Below are 17,972 nucleotides of genomic sequence, written 5' to 3'. Positions count from 1 at the left end.
CCTTAAGAAAGGCAGTGTAATTTGTGGTCAGAAACAGGCCCCAATGCGCGACAAATATGCATGAAAGTACCTCTGTAATTCCAGGACGTGCATGAAATTCTCCATTCCCAAAAAATCATAATGACAAGGTACTGGGGCAAGAATAGCGCATAGAAATTTTAGAAGCAGCATTCCTGTGCTTCCTGTGGAGGACAACTCAGAATCGCCCGCCTCGTGGTGACCTGCAGTATGAGGGAGAGCGACTTAAATACTGCTGTAGTACAGCCTCTTTAATAACCAGTCTCCGCTAGGAAGCATTTATCTTTGAAGACTGGCTATAAAAATCTTGCACATTCATAAAAGCAAGCAATTTGAAACATTAAGGTGTTAATGATGATGGAAATTTACCCGGATAGCATGTTTTTTCAATGTTATAAAGTAGGTTTTATGAGAAGTACATGAAGAAAGTACTTGTTTTCGTGCTGTGAATAAGGATTTATGGAGAGTTTTTTGGCTGTCCATAGAAAGGAGTGTTGACTGTTTGCGAGTTGTGATTCCAGAAGTACAAAATTCATTTTTTAGTCCAACAGTGTCTGCAGATCGAGGTGAGGGGATCCGGTTTCACAAAATATTTTTTGAGCAACTGTTCCTATGTCCAGACTTGAGTAACCTACCTCACAAATCTATTATTTTGCAGATTCACTGATAATCCTTTCACAAGAAGTGAGGAGTTGCTTATGGAAAGATGTATGAAAATAGGTTTTCATATCCGTTTTAGAAGTCTTTGCTACATCCTTTTAAACTAAAAAAATTACATTCATTAGTATATATTTTTATGTTTTGACATAAGAGGGCCACATTTAAACAGATGTTGTTTCAAAAAGTGGACCCTGGATAAACAACCGACAAAGGTTGTCACTGTAGCTTCTGCCACCAATTCCTGACTTTAGCAAAAGAGGATGCCATGGCTGATGTAAACTCGTTTGCAGTAAGTGTAGACTAGTGAGTTCCTTGCACCTGATGTTGCTTCTCCATCTTGGTTTGGGAGTTCACACAGGGCTCTTCATGCATTTCTCTTTATTTTACTTTGGAGGCCTGGAGAGTGAGTACTGAGGTAGGTGAGTCAGTGTGAGTGTGTGTGTATGTTTTCGTTTTTCATCTACCTCTCAGTTATCGGTCTCCACCTATGCGGCAGGCAGTTGTTGCTCCTCTGTGAAGCTGATTTGTTTATCTTTTGGATAAGGCAGTGAGTCTGCCATGGTAGTTCCAGGTGTAGCAAATTGTCATTTGGTGTAAGTTCCAGCATCCTGTAGATGTCTTCTAACTAGTACCCTAGTCAACAACGTAAATATCCTCTAAGCCAGTAGTTCCCAAACTTTTTTTGAACCGCAATACGCTTTTTAGAACAACAAGCTTTCGACACCCATCTACATTTAATGGACATGGGCCGGGTCAATTTTATAATGTAACTAAATCATCACATGGTAGCGCATTGTCATTTACAGAAAGCACATTTTCCATTTAAAATGGCTACTAAATTTGCACAGGCATACAGTTTTACTGATTAAACTATTTAGCACAGATATGCTAATGTGTGGAATTTGGGTATCTGTGAATATTTATCATTTGTGGATCACCACGTTAGTGTCTTGATTTGTTTTGATCCTATTAAAATTTGTTTCCAGCACACTTTACTCCATTGGTTATATAGTGTGTGACCTTGTGATATATTATTCTGTGATATATTGAGCTGTCTGTTAAGTGACACACACCTCCAGTTATGGTATTTTATAAGGTATGAAGAATGACTTTCTGACTGGCTGGAATCTCTACGTTGAAGAAATTGGGCTGCATCACATTTGCTAAAATCGCAGGGTCCTCTTTGTGATCATTCACTGATATATATTTTCGCTTTTTATAAAGTGAATTATGTTTTTATAGTGTATATCCTTTGACATTCTCTGTACTTGTACAACTGGTTGGATTAATCCTTTTATAAAATTAAGCAGAATGAGCACTCTTGATGATGTTTTTTCCTTTAAGTATATTGCTATTGCTTGTATTTTTATGTCTCGCTAACCCCAATTCCGCAAGGAATGGATAGTCGAGAATTATAGTAGGCAAAATAAGTTCTCAAACCATCGGGCGGATTTCAAACAGTTCACGTGAACACAAGCATGCGCATTTCCCCACATCAAAGCCATCAGCCCCCCTCCCACAGGCTTCCCCAGCGTGCGCAGTGCGCGCTGGCCTCAATTCTCCTTCCCCCTAATTGCTTTCACTTTCACGGCCACTTCAAAGGGATCCTTTCCCGGCCGCTTTTTTTTCTTTTGGCGATGTTCTTGTTTAGACGTGTGCTGTGTTGAGGGCGCCTTCCACCCCTTAGCTCTGCATTACTGTTTTCACTTTCACGGCCGCCAGGCCGTGTCTCGCATTTCTCCTCTCACCAGTGACATTGTTTTCAAATATGTTACACATGCCGTGCAGCGCTTTGTTTACTACTTTGTTTATTGCGTGTGAGGTAAGATCTAAATCTTTGATACAAAAGCAGCATGTTTTTGTCCGTTACAGCTTTGTCTGCAATCTGCTTGCTTTTATATTTATTTGGCTTCTTTGAACACATCGCAAAGTTAATTTTTTATAGGAGTGCCTTTCTCGAACTTTCTGTTGCTTTTGCTTGCCCACATCGCATAGTTTGATTTTGAGTTTACTGAATAATTTTAGCTATTACCTGTGCGTCTTCTATACTATGCAACGCTTAGCCAGTGCTCACTACACCCTGACTGGCAGCACCAGGACATGCAGCATAGTGAAAGAGAGAGATAGGCTAATGTGCGGAGCGGCCGACTTCAGAACTGCAGGACTTGTTAAAATGAACTGTGAGCTGTGTGTTGTTTTATCCAGAATGCCTCCTCTCACCCGCCCCCCTCTGCGCAAATGTCTTACTCTTTCATTCTTTCCTTGCTCTCCCCCGCCTCCTCTCCCCCGCCCCCCTTTGCTGATCCCTGCTTAATTGGTGACTGGAAAGTGCCAGGACTTGTAATTTAACATAATTTGTATGGCGCGAACTCGACTCCAAGGTATCAGAGTGCTTTGCATGAGCACAAGTTGCATTACAGAAGGACACAGTATATATATTTTTTAAGGCACGGGCAGATTTGCTGAGAATCACAGGCTCAAACCTGGTTCCCCAGCTTCAAACTCGGCTGCTCTGATTGTTAAGCCACTTCTTAGATCTGCATTACTGTTTTCACTTTCACGGCCGCCAGGCCGTGTCTCGCATTTCTCCTCTCACCAGTGACATTGTTTTCAAATATGTTACACATGGCGTGCAGCGCTTTGTTTACTACTTTGTTTATTGCGTGTGAGGTAAGCTCTAAATCTTTGATACAAAAGCAGCATGTTTTTGTCCGTTACAGCTTTGTCTGCAATCTGCTTGCTTTTATATTTATTTGGCTTCTTTTAACACATCGCAAAGTGAATTTTTTATAGGAGTGCCTTTCCCGAACTTTTTGTTGCTTTTGCTTCTCCACATTGCATAGTTTGATTTTGAGTTTACTGAATACTTTTAGCTATTATCTGTGCGTCTTCTATACTATGCAAAGCTTAGCCAGTGCTCACTACACCCTGACTGGCAGCACCAGGACATGCAGCATAGTGAAAGAGAGAGATTGGCTAATGTGCGGAGTGGCCGACTTCAGAACTGCAGGACTTGTTAAAACGAACTGTGAGCTGTGTGTTGTTTTATCCAGAATGCCTCCTCTTCCCCCGCCCCCCTCTGCGCAAATGTCTTCCTCTTTCATTCTTTCCTTGCTCTCCCCCGCCTCCTCTCCCCCGCCCCCTTTGCTCTATCCCTGCTTAATGTGTGACTGGAAAGTGCCAGGACTTGTAATTTAACATAATTTGTATTGCTCGAACTCGACTCCAAGGTATCAGAGTGCTTTGCATGAGCACAAGTTGCATTACAGAAGGACACAGTCTATATATTTTTTAAGGCACGGGCAGATTTGCAGAGAATCACAGGCTCGAACCTGGTTCCCCAGCTTCAAACTCGGCTGCTCTGATTGTTAAGCCACATCCTCTTGGGCATGAAACCCCTGAGCACGCAGCGGCGCGCACCCTGTTATCCTGGACAGACTTCACACAGATACCACATGAAAGCGGCCGCAAAAGTGAACGCATTTTGTTTTTCGCATCGTTGAAGAGTACATGTTTGGGACCCGGACTATCTATATGGTGCATTGAAGCCTATCAAAATATTATATTAGGAGTGGTAACCAGTGCGACTCCTCTCCAATCTGGCAGCCATGATGATATAATGTTGCAGTGAAAAGGTCGCAGCCCTTGCATTTTTAATCACGAGTGACAACTGACCAATGACTCCTTTTTAAAACGAACTGTGAGCTGTGTGTTGTTTTATCCAGAATGCCTCCTCTCCCCCGCCCCCTCTGTGCAAATGTCTTCCTCTTTCATTCTTTCCTCACACACCCTCACAACCTCACACCCTCACAACCTCACACCCTCTCACCCCTCACCCTCACAACCCTCTCACCCTCACTCACCCTCACCCTCCCACACACCCTCACCCTCACACACCACATCACTCAGGAACACCACCACATCACTCGGGGGCACCACCACATCACTCGGGGGCACCACCACATCAGTCAGGGGCACCACCACATCACTCGGGGGCACCACTACATCAGTCAGGGGCACCACCACATCAGTCAGGGGCACCACCACATCAGTCAGGGGCACCACCACATCAGTCAGGGGCACCACCACATCACTCAGGGACACCACCACATCACTCAGGAACACCATCACATCACTCAGGGACACCACCACATCACTAAGGGGTACCACTCAGGGGCACCACCACATCACTCAGGGACACCACCACATCACTCAGGGACACCACCACATCACTCAGGGGCACCACCACATCACTCAGGGGCACCACCACATCACTCAGGGGAACCCACATCACTCGGGGAACCCACATCACTCGGGGAACCCACATCACTCGGGGAACCCACATCACTCGGGGAACCCACATCACTCGGGGACACCACATCACTCGGGGACACCACATCACTCGGGGACACCAGCACATCACTCTGGTACACCACCACATCACTCTGGGATACCACCACATCACTCTGGGATACCACCACATCACTCTGGGATACCACCACATCACTCTGGGACACCGCCACTTCACTCGGGGACACCGCCACTTCACTCGGGGACACCACCACATCACTCTGGAACACCACCACATCACTCTGGAACACCACCACATCACTCTGGAACACCACCACATCACTCAGGGACACCACCCATCACTCAGAGACACCACCCATCACTCAGGGACACCACCCATCACTCAGGGACACCACCCATCACTCAGGGACACCACCCATCACTCAGGGACACCACCCATCACTCAGGGACACCACCCATCACTCGGGGACACCACCACATCACTCGGGGACACCACCACATCACGCCACATCACTTGGGGACACCACCACATCACTCGGGGACACCACCACATCACTCGGGGACACCACCACATCACTCGGGTACACCACCACATCACTCTGGGACACCACCACATCACTCTGGGACACCACCACATCACTCGGGGACACCACCACATCACTCTGGGACACCACCACATCACTAAGGGGTACCACTCAGGGACACCACCACATCACTCAGGGGCACCACCACATCACTCTGGGGCACCACCACATCACTCTGGGACACCACCACATCACTCGGGGACACCACCACATCACTAAGGGGTACCACTCAGGGACACCACCACATCACTCAGGGGCACCACCACATCACTCAGGGGCACCACCACATCACTCAGGGGCACCACCACATCACTCAGGGGCACCACCACATCACTCGGGGGCACCACCACATCACTCGGGGGCACCACCACATCACTCGGGGGCACCACCACATCACTCGGGGACACCACCACATCACTCGGGGACACCACCACATCACTCGGGGACACCACCACATCACTCGGGGGCACCACCACATCACTCGGGGGCACCACCACATCACTCAGGGGCACCACCACATCACTCAGGGGCACCACCACATCACTCAGGGGCACCACCACATCACTCAGGGGCACCACCACATCACTCAGGGGCACCACCACATCACTCAGGGGCACCACCACATCACTCAGGGGCACCACCACATCACTCGGGGACACCACATCACTCGGGGACACCACATCACTCGGGGACACCACATCACACCACCACATCACTCGGGGACACCACCACATCACTCGGGGACACCACCACATCACTCTGGGACACCACCACATCACTCTGGGACACCACCACATCACTCGGGGACACCGCCACTTCACTCGGGGACACCACCACATCACTCGGGGACACCACCACATCACTCTGGGACACCACCACATCACTCTAATACACCACCACATCACTCAGCCCATCCACATCATCACTCAGCACCACAACAGCACTGTCCTTGCTTGCTACCAACAAGCATTGCCATAGCCAATAGGACTCGCATTAGGAAAGTGTAAGCTATTGGCTTTGTGAATAACAATGCTATTAATTTATATAGCTTCAAAGCCAACACATATTTAAAACAAGCATTGGAAATGCAATAGGTCTCGCAATAACGCGAGTCTGAACTATTAGCATTGTAAATGATAATGCCCTTTATTTTTGCGTTCTGGTTTTTGGAACATAAATAAAAGGCTTTGTCGTTTACAAGGCCTATAGCTTAAATTTGCGTTAAAACGAGACCTATTGCATTGCAATGGTGGTGGTGCTGCTGAGTTTTCTCTGAATCTGCACTCTGAATCTGCACTCTGAATCTGCACTTACAATCTGCACCCACAATCTTCACCCACAATCTGCACCCACAATCTGCACCCACAATCTGCACCCACAATCTGCACCCACAATCTGCACTCTGAATCTGCACCCACAATCTGCACCCACAATCTGCACCCACAATCTGCACCCACAATCTGCACTCTGAATCTGCACCCACAATCTGCACCCACAATCTGCACCCACAATCTGCACCCACAATCTGCACCCACAATCTGCACTCTGAATCTGCACTCTGAATCTGCACTCTGAGTCTGCACTCTGAATCTGCACTCTGAATCTGCACTCTGAATCTGCACTCTGAATCTGCACTCTGAATCTGCACTCTGAATCTGCACCCACAATCTGCACCCACAATCTGCACCCACAATCTGCACCCACAATCTGCACCCACAATCTGCACCCACAATCTGCACCCTGAATCTGCACCCACAATCTGCACCCACAATCTGCACCCACAATCTGCACCCACAATCTGCACCCACAATCTGCACCCACAATCTGCACCCTGAATCTGCACCCTGACTCTGCACCCACAATCTGCACCCACAATCTGCACTCTGAATCTGCACCCACAATCTGCACCCACAATCTGCACTCTGAATCTGCACTCTGAATCTGCACCCACAATCTGCACCCACAATCTGCACCCACAATGTGTGAGTGGCGTTGCGTGTGTGAGTGGCGTTGCGTGTGTGAGTGGCGTTGCGTGTGTGAGTGGCGTTGCGTGGATGAGTGGGGTTGCGTGTGTGAGTGGCGTTGCGTGTGTGAGTGGCGTTGCGTGTGTGAGTGGCGTTGCGTTGCGTGTGTGAGTGGCGTTGCGTGTGTGAGTGGCGTTGCGTGTGTGAGTGGCGTTGCGTGTGTGAGTGGCGTTGCGTGGATGAGTGGGGTTGCGTGGATGAGTGGGGTTGCGTGGATGAGTGGGGTTGCGTGGATGAGTTGCGTTGCGTGTGTGAGTGGTGTTGTGTGGGTGAGTGTGGTGCTGCGTGGATGATAGTGGGCTTGCGTGGGTGTGAGTGGCGTTGCGTGTCTGTAAGTGTTGCTGTGTGGGTGAAAGTGGCACAGAGCCTTTGATGTGGCCTGGCGCAGGAGAAATGCTGCTGCTGCTAATTAAATACAAGAGTGGCCGGGAAGCGGCCGGGAAACACAAGTACGGCCGGCCACATAATTAGGGGAGGAGAAGCCGCACAGCACACGCTGGGAGAAGCCCTTTGATGTGCTGTGCGGCCGCGATGCGCGCTCTGTGCTGGGGGAGGGGGGAGGGCCATTAGCCTGAACTCCCGGCAAGATCAAACGAAGGGTGGGAGGGACATTGAGGAACAGATGGCCATGAAAGTGTATGGGCCAAAAGCGCGTGCCTGTGGCCACGTGCACTCGAAGAAAACGCCACGAAAAAATCAGTTCGAGCACTTGAATTCTCGCCATTTCCCATTCCTTCGGAATGGTAAAGGCGAGACCTAAAAATGTGTCATTTACAATACCAATAGCTCACACTTTCCTAATGCAAGACCTATTGCATTGCAAATGCTTGTTTATATTTTGATGTTTTGTCAGTGTTTTTATGATTTTTGCCAATGTTATTATGACCTTTGTGGAATAAACTTAATTGAAGTGATGTGTTAAGGTATGCTATACAATATCATATCGGCTTCGCTACGAGATCCACTCCTTAACTTATTGTACAGTATGCTGCCTATATATTTTAGTTCACATGTCCAGTTGTGCTTTACTATGCCATGATGTGGTTCATATGACATGGTTTGCTATACCTCATAGTTGTACCAGGCCATAACACTGAGCTGATCACTATATGGTGGATTTATTTCATGTTGCGTCCACAGTATGTTCTCCTTCTCCACCAACCTCCCCTTGGCCGTGACCTGCTGCCCCCGTCCTATCAGTACAAGTAGATTTCCTATTCAGGGGTGGGCAACCCACACACCCTTCTACTAGGGCTGCTCTTCAGGCATGTCCCAGTGTGGAAGGTGCTTGTGCACAGGACTGGAGATACCCAGGGATGGAATTTGGGAAGTTCTCATATAAAGGATGGGGTGTCCTCAGGGAGGAGCCCGAGTGATGGGCAGGGAAGCCCAGAGACCCAAAAGATGAGAGTCCAAGTGCAAGCACGGTGCCCACCAGAAGAGAGGTAGGCAGAAGAGTTGTGAAGTGCCAAGGAGGCAGCAAACTGCCTAGGAAGCTTGGAGTTACCAGAGAGGTCCCCGTGGAAGTGCCAATATGAAGGGCAGTGTTTACTGGCTGCTTGAAGCTGCCCAATGACCCAGGCTGTGCTCAAACTAAGGACAGGGTTGGTTGCCCAGGTGTCTCGGACGTTCTCCATGCTCAGGACAGGAAGAAGTCCATGGCACCGGGAGGTGCCGAGGCAAAGAGCATGGAAACTCCTGGAGGTAGGAGGTGCGAAAGAGGCAGTGAAGGGAGCACTAAAAAGGTAGACAAAGTATGGGGAGATGTTGGCAGCCTTTTCTGTGCTTCTTCTATAGTCAAAGGAAGCTTTCTTTGCTGATGACTTAGCAGTATGGTGTACGTCTGTAAGGGAAGCTTGTACTCCTGCTGCTCATGTTGCATTTGTTCTGTATGTGAGAGAAGTCTGGACTTGGGCCTGCTGTATATTGGACTTGTTCTGTATGATTAGTTGTGCTGGTGGAGACCATTTTATTATCCAAACGCAAAATAATTGCCTTTGTCAACGATTTAAAAAAAAAAAAAAAAGGTTTGTGTTCCAAGTGTAAGGATGCCGTTTTAGATTGTGATTCATATAGGAAGGGTTGAATATACAAATGGACGATATATTATTTATGTGTCACTTCAAGTCACCTTTAGGTGTAAATGGGCTTTTGTTATTCAAAGCACAATTTGAGGCTTTTCTTAACGAAACAAACATATTGTTCATCTCTACCTTATATTGGCTCTGTGATTTTACCAATTTGATGCAGTAGATCAAGTGTTTTCACGTTGCTTTTATAATACCTGACTAAATTTGAAGACTTTAAGCGTCTGTGCTCCAAGTTGCAGAAAGAAATTCGTGTGAAGTAGGACTGGATCAGCGCACGTTCACTTCTGCTATTTTCACATCGCTTTATCTGAAGTCCAAATATGGTAGGGTTCTTATGATTTTAGGCCGATCACTCTCCGTAAATGCCTTGTCGGAGCGCACTTCCCCAGAAAGGCCTAGCGCCATTGATTGATTCCTCGTGGGACTGCACGTTTGTCTCTCTTAAGCTTTTGGTCAATACCATTCCATCTGGATATCTCCCCGAGACAGCATTAATGGACATCATCTCCTAGCGGCTTTTTCATTGCTGTCTTGGTGTAAATCTCTAAAGACACAACTTTGTCTGTCAATTCACAGTTGGTGGCGACCAGAAAATTAAGCCTTTCTTGTATGGTTAGCCTTTTTCATCTCCTGGAGCCTGAAAATTCAAAGGACGTTTTATTTGAGGTGGTTCTCCACAATGTCATAGTATGTTTTGGGTGGCCTCAAAGTGTGGTAAATACTGTAGTGTTTTAAAGATGTAGTGTTTTTGAGAAGTACACAAAATGTGACAGCAGGAAACACACTTGCGAGGTGAATTATCAGCCTTCCCCAATCTAGAAGATATTCGACTCTGGATGTTTAGTTAACGGAGACCAGATCTCGAGCAAGGCAGCAGGGCTGAGTCACAAAAGCACAGGTACAGAAAGTAGCATTACAACAGTACTCTTTTATGTATTCTTACAAACCCTTCTTAATTGTGCCTGATACATCAAACGCCATATTGGTTAAAGTGCAAAGAGGGCACAATCCCTTTCTGTTTCTACTGATTTTATATGAATATTCTCGGATTATTTCCATTTTAGATTTTTTTGATCTAATTTACAAAAGCATGTAAGAATATGTAAAAGAGTATTGTAGGCATACGACTTTGTGTATCACAAAATGCCTTTCTGAATAGACCTCAGCTTGTTGTGCTTCTGCTCCGCTGTTTTCGTGTGTACATGACATGAAGATATGAAGTGATACTGTGGAATAAATTGAATAAAGACATGCAGACAAAATAGCCCTTTACTTCAACATTTGTTTATAAGTTTTCAAGAAAAACACAAAAGTAATGTGGGAACAATAAAAGGTGGAGACATTTCCGAATCCTCTCAATAACCTTCACTTTGAAGCCTAAATTCAATGAAATAAAATGTTCTCCAGAAAAAAATATCCATACTGATCGAGTGCTGGGCCAACCTCTTACCATTGATTATATGATGAGTCTTTTTTTTTGTCAACTGAGAGTTAAAGGGAGTTTGCATTATTCAAACTGTCTAATTAAAAAGTGTAACCCATTTAACTACACAATGAGGACTAGGAATCAGAGAATGAAGTTAAAAAGTTTTATTACAAGTTAACAGTCAAGAGTATTTAAATAAATCTCAAAACCATCCCGTAAAGATACAAGATAACAACAAGACAGCCAAACCTCCTAAAGAGGTTCAGGTGCATCAGCATGAGACAAACAAGAAGTTCAGTAATAGTACTGTAAATTAATAATAGAATGTGATGCTCAGAGAAGGGTCTCCGATCCTCTCTCCTAAACATGAGTAGTGTCTAAAGTCATCTAATTTAGAGTCAAAACCATCAAGGGTGATTAAATCCAAAGAGTCTTGGGGAAATGCAAAAACAGAGCCAAATGTGGGAAAGTGTCAGTCAGTATTGCAGAAGCTCGGTCAAGAGTCTTCTAGGAATAGGGAAATAATTGTTAGACTAAGCCACACTCAAAAAAAGAATCCTAAGGAAAGCCTAGAATAGAAGTCTGTACCTTTCAAAGTTCAAAGGAAAAGTGGCCCACATCAGCTTGCGAGAAATCCAGAGTAACACCAGCAGGGACTCCACTGACCTTTCCATTTTCACGTTGTGAGCTGCAGCATTTGCAAGGTCTCCCATACCAGTCCTGTTAACCACCTCGACCTTAGGTACCTGCAACTCCTCAATACATTGCTGAATAGGGGCTGTTGGTTAACGCTCTGGCTCTCCATGTTCCTCATCAAGGTCCTCGTCTCAGGCTCTTGATCACTAGTACAGTATTAGATGTATTCTCAAACTAACAAACTATGTTAACGTACCTGCAAGGAAAAAGACACACAAGCAGAAATGGAAAAGCGGTAATTTAGGCAGAAAGAAATACAGCTTAAACATATTATTCAATGATGCATATTTAATACGTGTCATTTGTGCACATATAGCTTCAAATAAATGAAAATGCCAACACATAAATTCAATTTACGTTAATGGTGCAGTTTAAGTAAGTACAATGTAACTTTTGAATACATTAATGTAAATGCGAGCTACTTTCTAAATTCAATGTGAAAGCATTAGTGCACCTGTGTATGTAAATCTTTCTCCTTTCTGAAGTAAATACATGTTAATAGTGTGAGGATGGGTTTCTCCAATCTCTAAAGACTATATTTCATTTTTATTAGGTTAGGTCATACAGTGTATATGAATTTGTAGTTCTATAGTGAATGCACTTCAGTACTGAGTTCAAGGGCACACTTTACATTAATAACATTAGGGCACACAAAGTATGTAGCTCTAAGTGCACATTTATATTGCAAATTTGTGAAGTGTAAGGGTGGAGCCAAAATGATGCTGCTCCACTCCTAAGCAGGAAATATGAACAGAAATAGCCTGATATTCCATTTATCATAAACAACCGGTGGGCTAATAATTGCGCTAGAAAAAACAAGGCTCGGCCAAAGTATTGTGTACAAATATGAGGCAGTCGGTGTGCATACTAGGAATTCTGTCCCGCGTTCTGATGTGCAGAAGAGCAATTAGTCAGCGAGGTGTTCGCTGTCCCCTCAAACGGCTTACGTTCCCAGATAAGCCATTCTTTCCGGTAATGAGAGCATGGAATATAAATTACACATGAGCGGAGGAAGCATGGATAATGACACGTCCTTTATGCCGAACACACAGGCTCTGTAGACTATACCATCCCCACTTCGAGGGGGGCCCTACCTGTATTGATTTTTAAAATGCACCTGATGCCAGGGTTTGAGTCCTCATGGGACACTGGGTGGCTTCTATCCAGATCAGACCAGGGGACTGTGTAAGTGGGCACTAAATTTCGTACCTGCATTTTTGTTCGTCATCACTGTAATATATATGTTTTTGATATGTAAAGCATTTGGATTTGTATCAAACAGTTGTAGACCACAAGTCAAGTGTTCTACATCCTTTATCATTTTCAGATAGCAAAATGATTTGAGTAATTTAGAATTTTACAAAAGGTAGTTGTACCCTTATACATCAAGAGGTGCTGTATGATGTATTAGGTTCCAAAAACGTGTTGTTGGGTCTGCGCTTTGCTGTTTTGTTTTTATACAGCCCATTGTAAGTCGTCTTTCTATTTTTTTTTCAGAACACCAGGGTTCTAATAATGTTTAAAATTAATAGGTGTTACCTACATTGCTAGGAGAGTCTTAGAAAGGATTTGTAAACATAACGTTTTCTGGGGGAATAATGCTTATAAATGAAGTGCTCCTCCATTCTTATACCAATTTTAAAGCAAGGAACTTTGCATAGGTGCTGTCTTGAAGGTTTAAGTCCTGTTCGTCATGGCCTGTTCAGGGGAATTCTCAGCCAAAAATATAGCACACACCATTTCCCTCGTAGATAAAGATAAAGGGAGAGGAAATTGCACTGTAGACATGGCAGTTATAACCTGTTAAAACAATGACATATTTTGGAGTTGTCATAAGCTGATGTGACAGAGAAATGTAAGGACCCATTCCTAATCTTTCTTTGAGGATCCAGAATTCTGCAGCAATGCCACTTTTAGCTAACCGCTTTAATGTGGTTTTGATAGTTTGACATTGCTTGCATGCACTATCCACCTAGGCCATGGCACTTCCTGAATGGTTCCTGTAGTTCCATTTGTGTTCCCTTCGAGTTTTGGTAACTGGGTGTCAAGCAATCCATAGGGTAGATTACAGATGCAACATATTGAGTAGCTTGTCATATAGAGGCAATGTTCTTTGATGTACTGACTTGATGAAATAGTTACATTTTAATTGCTGATACGACTTTTTTTGTTTGAGAAGTATGTGAACATTTCCTGTACAAAAAGCTAGACCTGTTGGCTTGGCCAATGCTTGTTTAATCTTTTGTAAGACAACCATGTGTGCAATTTCACATACACTCCATGTTACACTACTCTTTATGTCCATGCTTTTGTTGCATTACTCCCAGTTTTCCCCAAAGTTAGCGTCTTCCATGTTGTTTATTTTGAGGGGCAATATCAAGGATTTGAGACGGAAGAGTAAACAATAGTTTGGTCCTGTACTATTCATCATCACCAGTGCCAGCCCACCGTGCCTGGCTGTGCACTGACCATAGAAGCTGGGCTGTCTACCTTCAGTCATTTTAACTGAGGTGCTCCGAGGTTATCTGGAGACAGGGTTCAGAGGTGAGCTGATGAGGGTCTGTACCCAGAGAGATACTACTGCTGCCTTCAGTTTTTTAACCCCTTCCATGCTGGTGACTGAACCGCTCCGTCACCAGCCTCGGTTGCGCTGTGCTGGTGACGGAGCGGTTCCGTCATGGCCCGCTCGGCGCTGATTTCGCACCTGCGCGTGCCGGCGCGTTCTATTGAGCGGGCGGGGCCGTGACGGAACCGCTCCATCACAAGCACAGCACGCCCGAGGCTCGTGACGGAGCGGTTCCGTCACGAGCATGGGAGCGCCGCGCAGCCCCCTCTCTCCCCCCTAGCGCTGCGGCGGAATTGTCGCCGCAGCAAAGGGGTTAAATGAATGATGTACTGTTGCCGTCACAGCAGGTAACTGAGGCGATCTGTGGACGTACAGATGAGTACTGATTTTTCTTTTTAATCACTTTGCCTTATACTAGAAATGTGTCTGGCTTCTTAATGCATTCCTAAGGAACACGATTCCCTTTTATTTCTTCAATTACTGGCGTTGGTAAGAATGCATTTGCTTTAGTAATCCCTTAACCACACACTATACAAATATGAAAGACCAGCATGGGAGATAATTGTAATCTTCCTCTGAAATGTGTGTGCCTGTCTTTATCCCATTTTAATGGTAGGACTAATGTTAGTGTCTGCACCTCTTCTTAGCAGTAATCCAAATAAAATCATTCACCAAAGACCGAATATTCTTCCTTCATGCTAAAAATAGCATTCCAAATATTTGTTAGAAATGACTATGTTAAAGTTCTAGGTAGACACCAACACCATGTACTTTGTATGTCATTTTTCTTTTAAAAAGTTCATAAAAGTTGCCTAGTCATATAGTTACTTTTTGAATGACACATTACATGTAGGGTTGTGACCCCCGGAATTAAAACCAGGTCAGCTAGATTTTCATTTCCCTGTCCGGTCGTCCTATTTCACATGCATACATCCAGAGTTTACCTGTCTGCTAAGACATCAGGCAGACTTTCAAGTAATCAGTCCCTTAAAAATCTCTTGTCTTAAGACCAGGAGGAGTGGTCTGGAAAAAAAAAACATTCAAGCAGTTCTATGTATCTTACAGTCTTTGTTCTGTCCTGGTCAATTTGCCTTCTCGTGTAGGTTGTGGTACCTGGTGTGAAGTCCAGGATCCCCCCCCTTCAAGGAATACGCGGAGGCAGGTGAAGGGTTAATCTCACTGCGTTTATTACTACCAGCAGGAGAGCGTCGGGCGTCCGATGCTCTCCGAATCTCTCTAGCTACTGCCGCTTCTGCCGTTAAGATGGCCGCGACGCGCTGCGTCATCACGCAGCTCGCGGCAATTAGAGCACGATGCTACATATCTCCCTCCTTTACAAAAATCACAGGAAATGACTTCTTAGCACTCTACCCTAGAGGTCATGACAAGGGTCATATGTTTTCTAGATCATCCTCTAGCACATTGCCTAGCATTTGGCTTTCTAGACCACCTGGTTCCAAAGTCTTTGTCAATGTGCCACCTGGAGACCGAAAGTCAGCTTGTTTGCATCCACCCTACAACCCACTAGTGTTGAGTGAGATGTGTTTCATGTAACAATCAATCCTGTTAAAAAATCACAAGGATAGTTAGTGGTACCCAAACCCTCTTTTCTTAAGGAAGATCAAACTCAAGGACACCAGCAAACAATGGATATATTTTGAGAGTTTATTTTTAAATAAAAAAATCTTACCCTAGTGCACACAATATGAATTGTAACTAAAATAAAGATCAACAGCATGGTAGCTACAATGTTTATCAACAGCATAAACGACAACATTCTAATATATTTGCTGTATACATTTATAGTAATCCCACCATCATGTTTTCACTGCTGTTCATTAAGCTAATCTTAGCACAAGAAGTAAAGTCTCATTTGAGTCTCAAAGATAGTTCACACCTGCATACCTATTTGAACAATTAAGCTTATGTTCAGAATCATAGCAGAGACTGCTATTCTCTTGGTGCTGGCAGTGGGCTGCTGAATGCCTTCCTATTTGCCTTCAGCGAAAGCAGGTGATGCGATTCTCCATGGCCTGTCATGTCCGTTGTCGCCTGGCACAAAGGTCCTCTTTACCCTTCACAGCCTGTACCTATCTTTTATGACATGCTTTAAACATTGTTGACTGTCAGAATAAACAATCAGCAGAAAGTGGCCTGATGCCCTTTCACTTATTTTCATTTTGCAAGATCTTGTCCTTAGAACTGTAACAATAAACAAGACTCACAGTTATCAGCTTTCATCAAACTTTGTTCACCACTCAGTAATAAGTATTTAGAACAGAACAGCCAACTCAGATTAAATAATGGGAATATATTTGAGTCAACTCAATTATCACATTGCAAAGAAAAAAATGTACTGAAACGTGCATTCTACATTAGCCTCCCACATTCTTTTCTAAATTATTAAAATGTTCAACTCTAAAGGGAAGCATCAGAAGAAAAAAACATAATATTCTTAACATAAGGATGAGGACGTAGGAGGGGTACTGAAATTGGGCAGCTATCATATTCTGTGCTATTGAAGCATGACAGTAGATGACTGGCGACTGCCAGTCCATCCAATCAAACCCTTTTTTACTTGTCCTTCACTCACTAACAATGTGTGATCTCTAGTTTTATTGTAGTGTAAACTTTTTACACTCCTATTTCTCATAGCCCACCGGTGCCTATTACTAGACTGCTCATTACACTAGTCTCTACCTTCACCCTTCATTACCCAAGTAGTGCTCACAGGCAAGGGTATTACCTTTATTTGACTGTGCCTTAAAGCGTAAGGCGAAGAGAGTGAAAGATATAAAGTGAGAAAGGTGACATAGGCATGGAGAGGAGAAAGGACAAAGAAAAGGTAGGTAAGTCGAAAGAGTGAAACGTAATAAGCTTATCAGCCATCCACGGTTGTACCAGGGTGGTCAGTTTCTTGGATTTCAGATTTTTGCTCAGATTTGAGGCTCTCCCTAGAGAGTTGAACCAAAAAACGGACCATAAAAGGAAAGAAGAGAATGCAGTAGCCCGTTCTTTTGTTTTATCACTTGATGGGCAATCTGGGATACCTTTTGTCATGAACAGTGTCCACACAGATGGATGTTCGCACCTTGTGCATCCACACTCGGTCAACTTGTGGAGTGTCTCAATGCCTGCCAAAAGGTGAACAAATATGGAAACGTGACATGCTCCATTGAAACATGCAAAGGCTTAAAGAACATGTGAGTGATGGTAGCAAAAGAACAAGGAGGGAAAGCTATTTTTTGCTGCATGGTATGACGCATTATGTCCTAATAAGAAGAAAAAGCACTTGCAAAGCCAATACGTCTCACCTACGCAAAGGCTATTGGCTTTTCCATTGTCCTTTTGGCAGGCCAGTTATGTGGCAGGGTTGAGTAAATTAAGCGGCAAGAAAAGGTAAATTATGCAGCTTACTGTGGCATTTTGTGATGATAATACTTAATTGTTTGGACATCTTTACACTTGTACCGGTTTAACACCAAAATATAGCAATAAGCAACTGAAAGGTGCTCAGTCAACCTTTTCAAAGGGCCCTCCACTGTTCGGCAACATATATTGCCGCCTTTTAGTAAATTTTGTTCTGTTTGAGCAAGA

General features: G+C 44.6%; 1 protein-coding gene across 3 annotated transcripts in view; it reads left to right on the top strand.

Annotated features, from left to right (window-relative positions):
- Positions 1 to 17,972, top strand: part of MCC (MCC regulator of Wnt signaling pathway) — a 1,512,525-nt gene that overhangs the window by 534,211 nt on the left and 960,342 nt on the right. The gene's annotated exons all lie outside the window — the stretch shown is intronic.

Source organism: Lissotriton helveticus, chromosome 2_1 (genome assembly GCF_964261635.1).
Source record: "Lissotriton helveticus chromosome 2_1, aLisHel1.1, whole genome shotgun sequence".
Lineage (NCBI taxonomy): Eukaryota > Metazoa > Chordata > Amphibia > Caudata > Salamandridae > Lissotriton > Lissotriton helveticus.
This window is presented reverse-complemented; position numbering and strand designations above follow the sequence as displayed.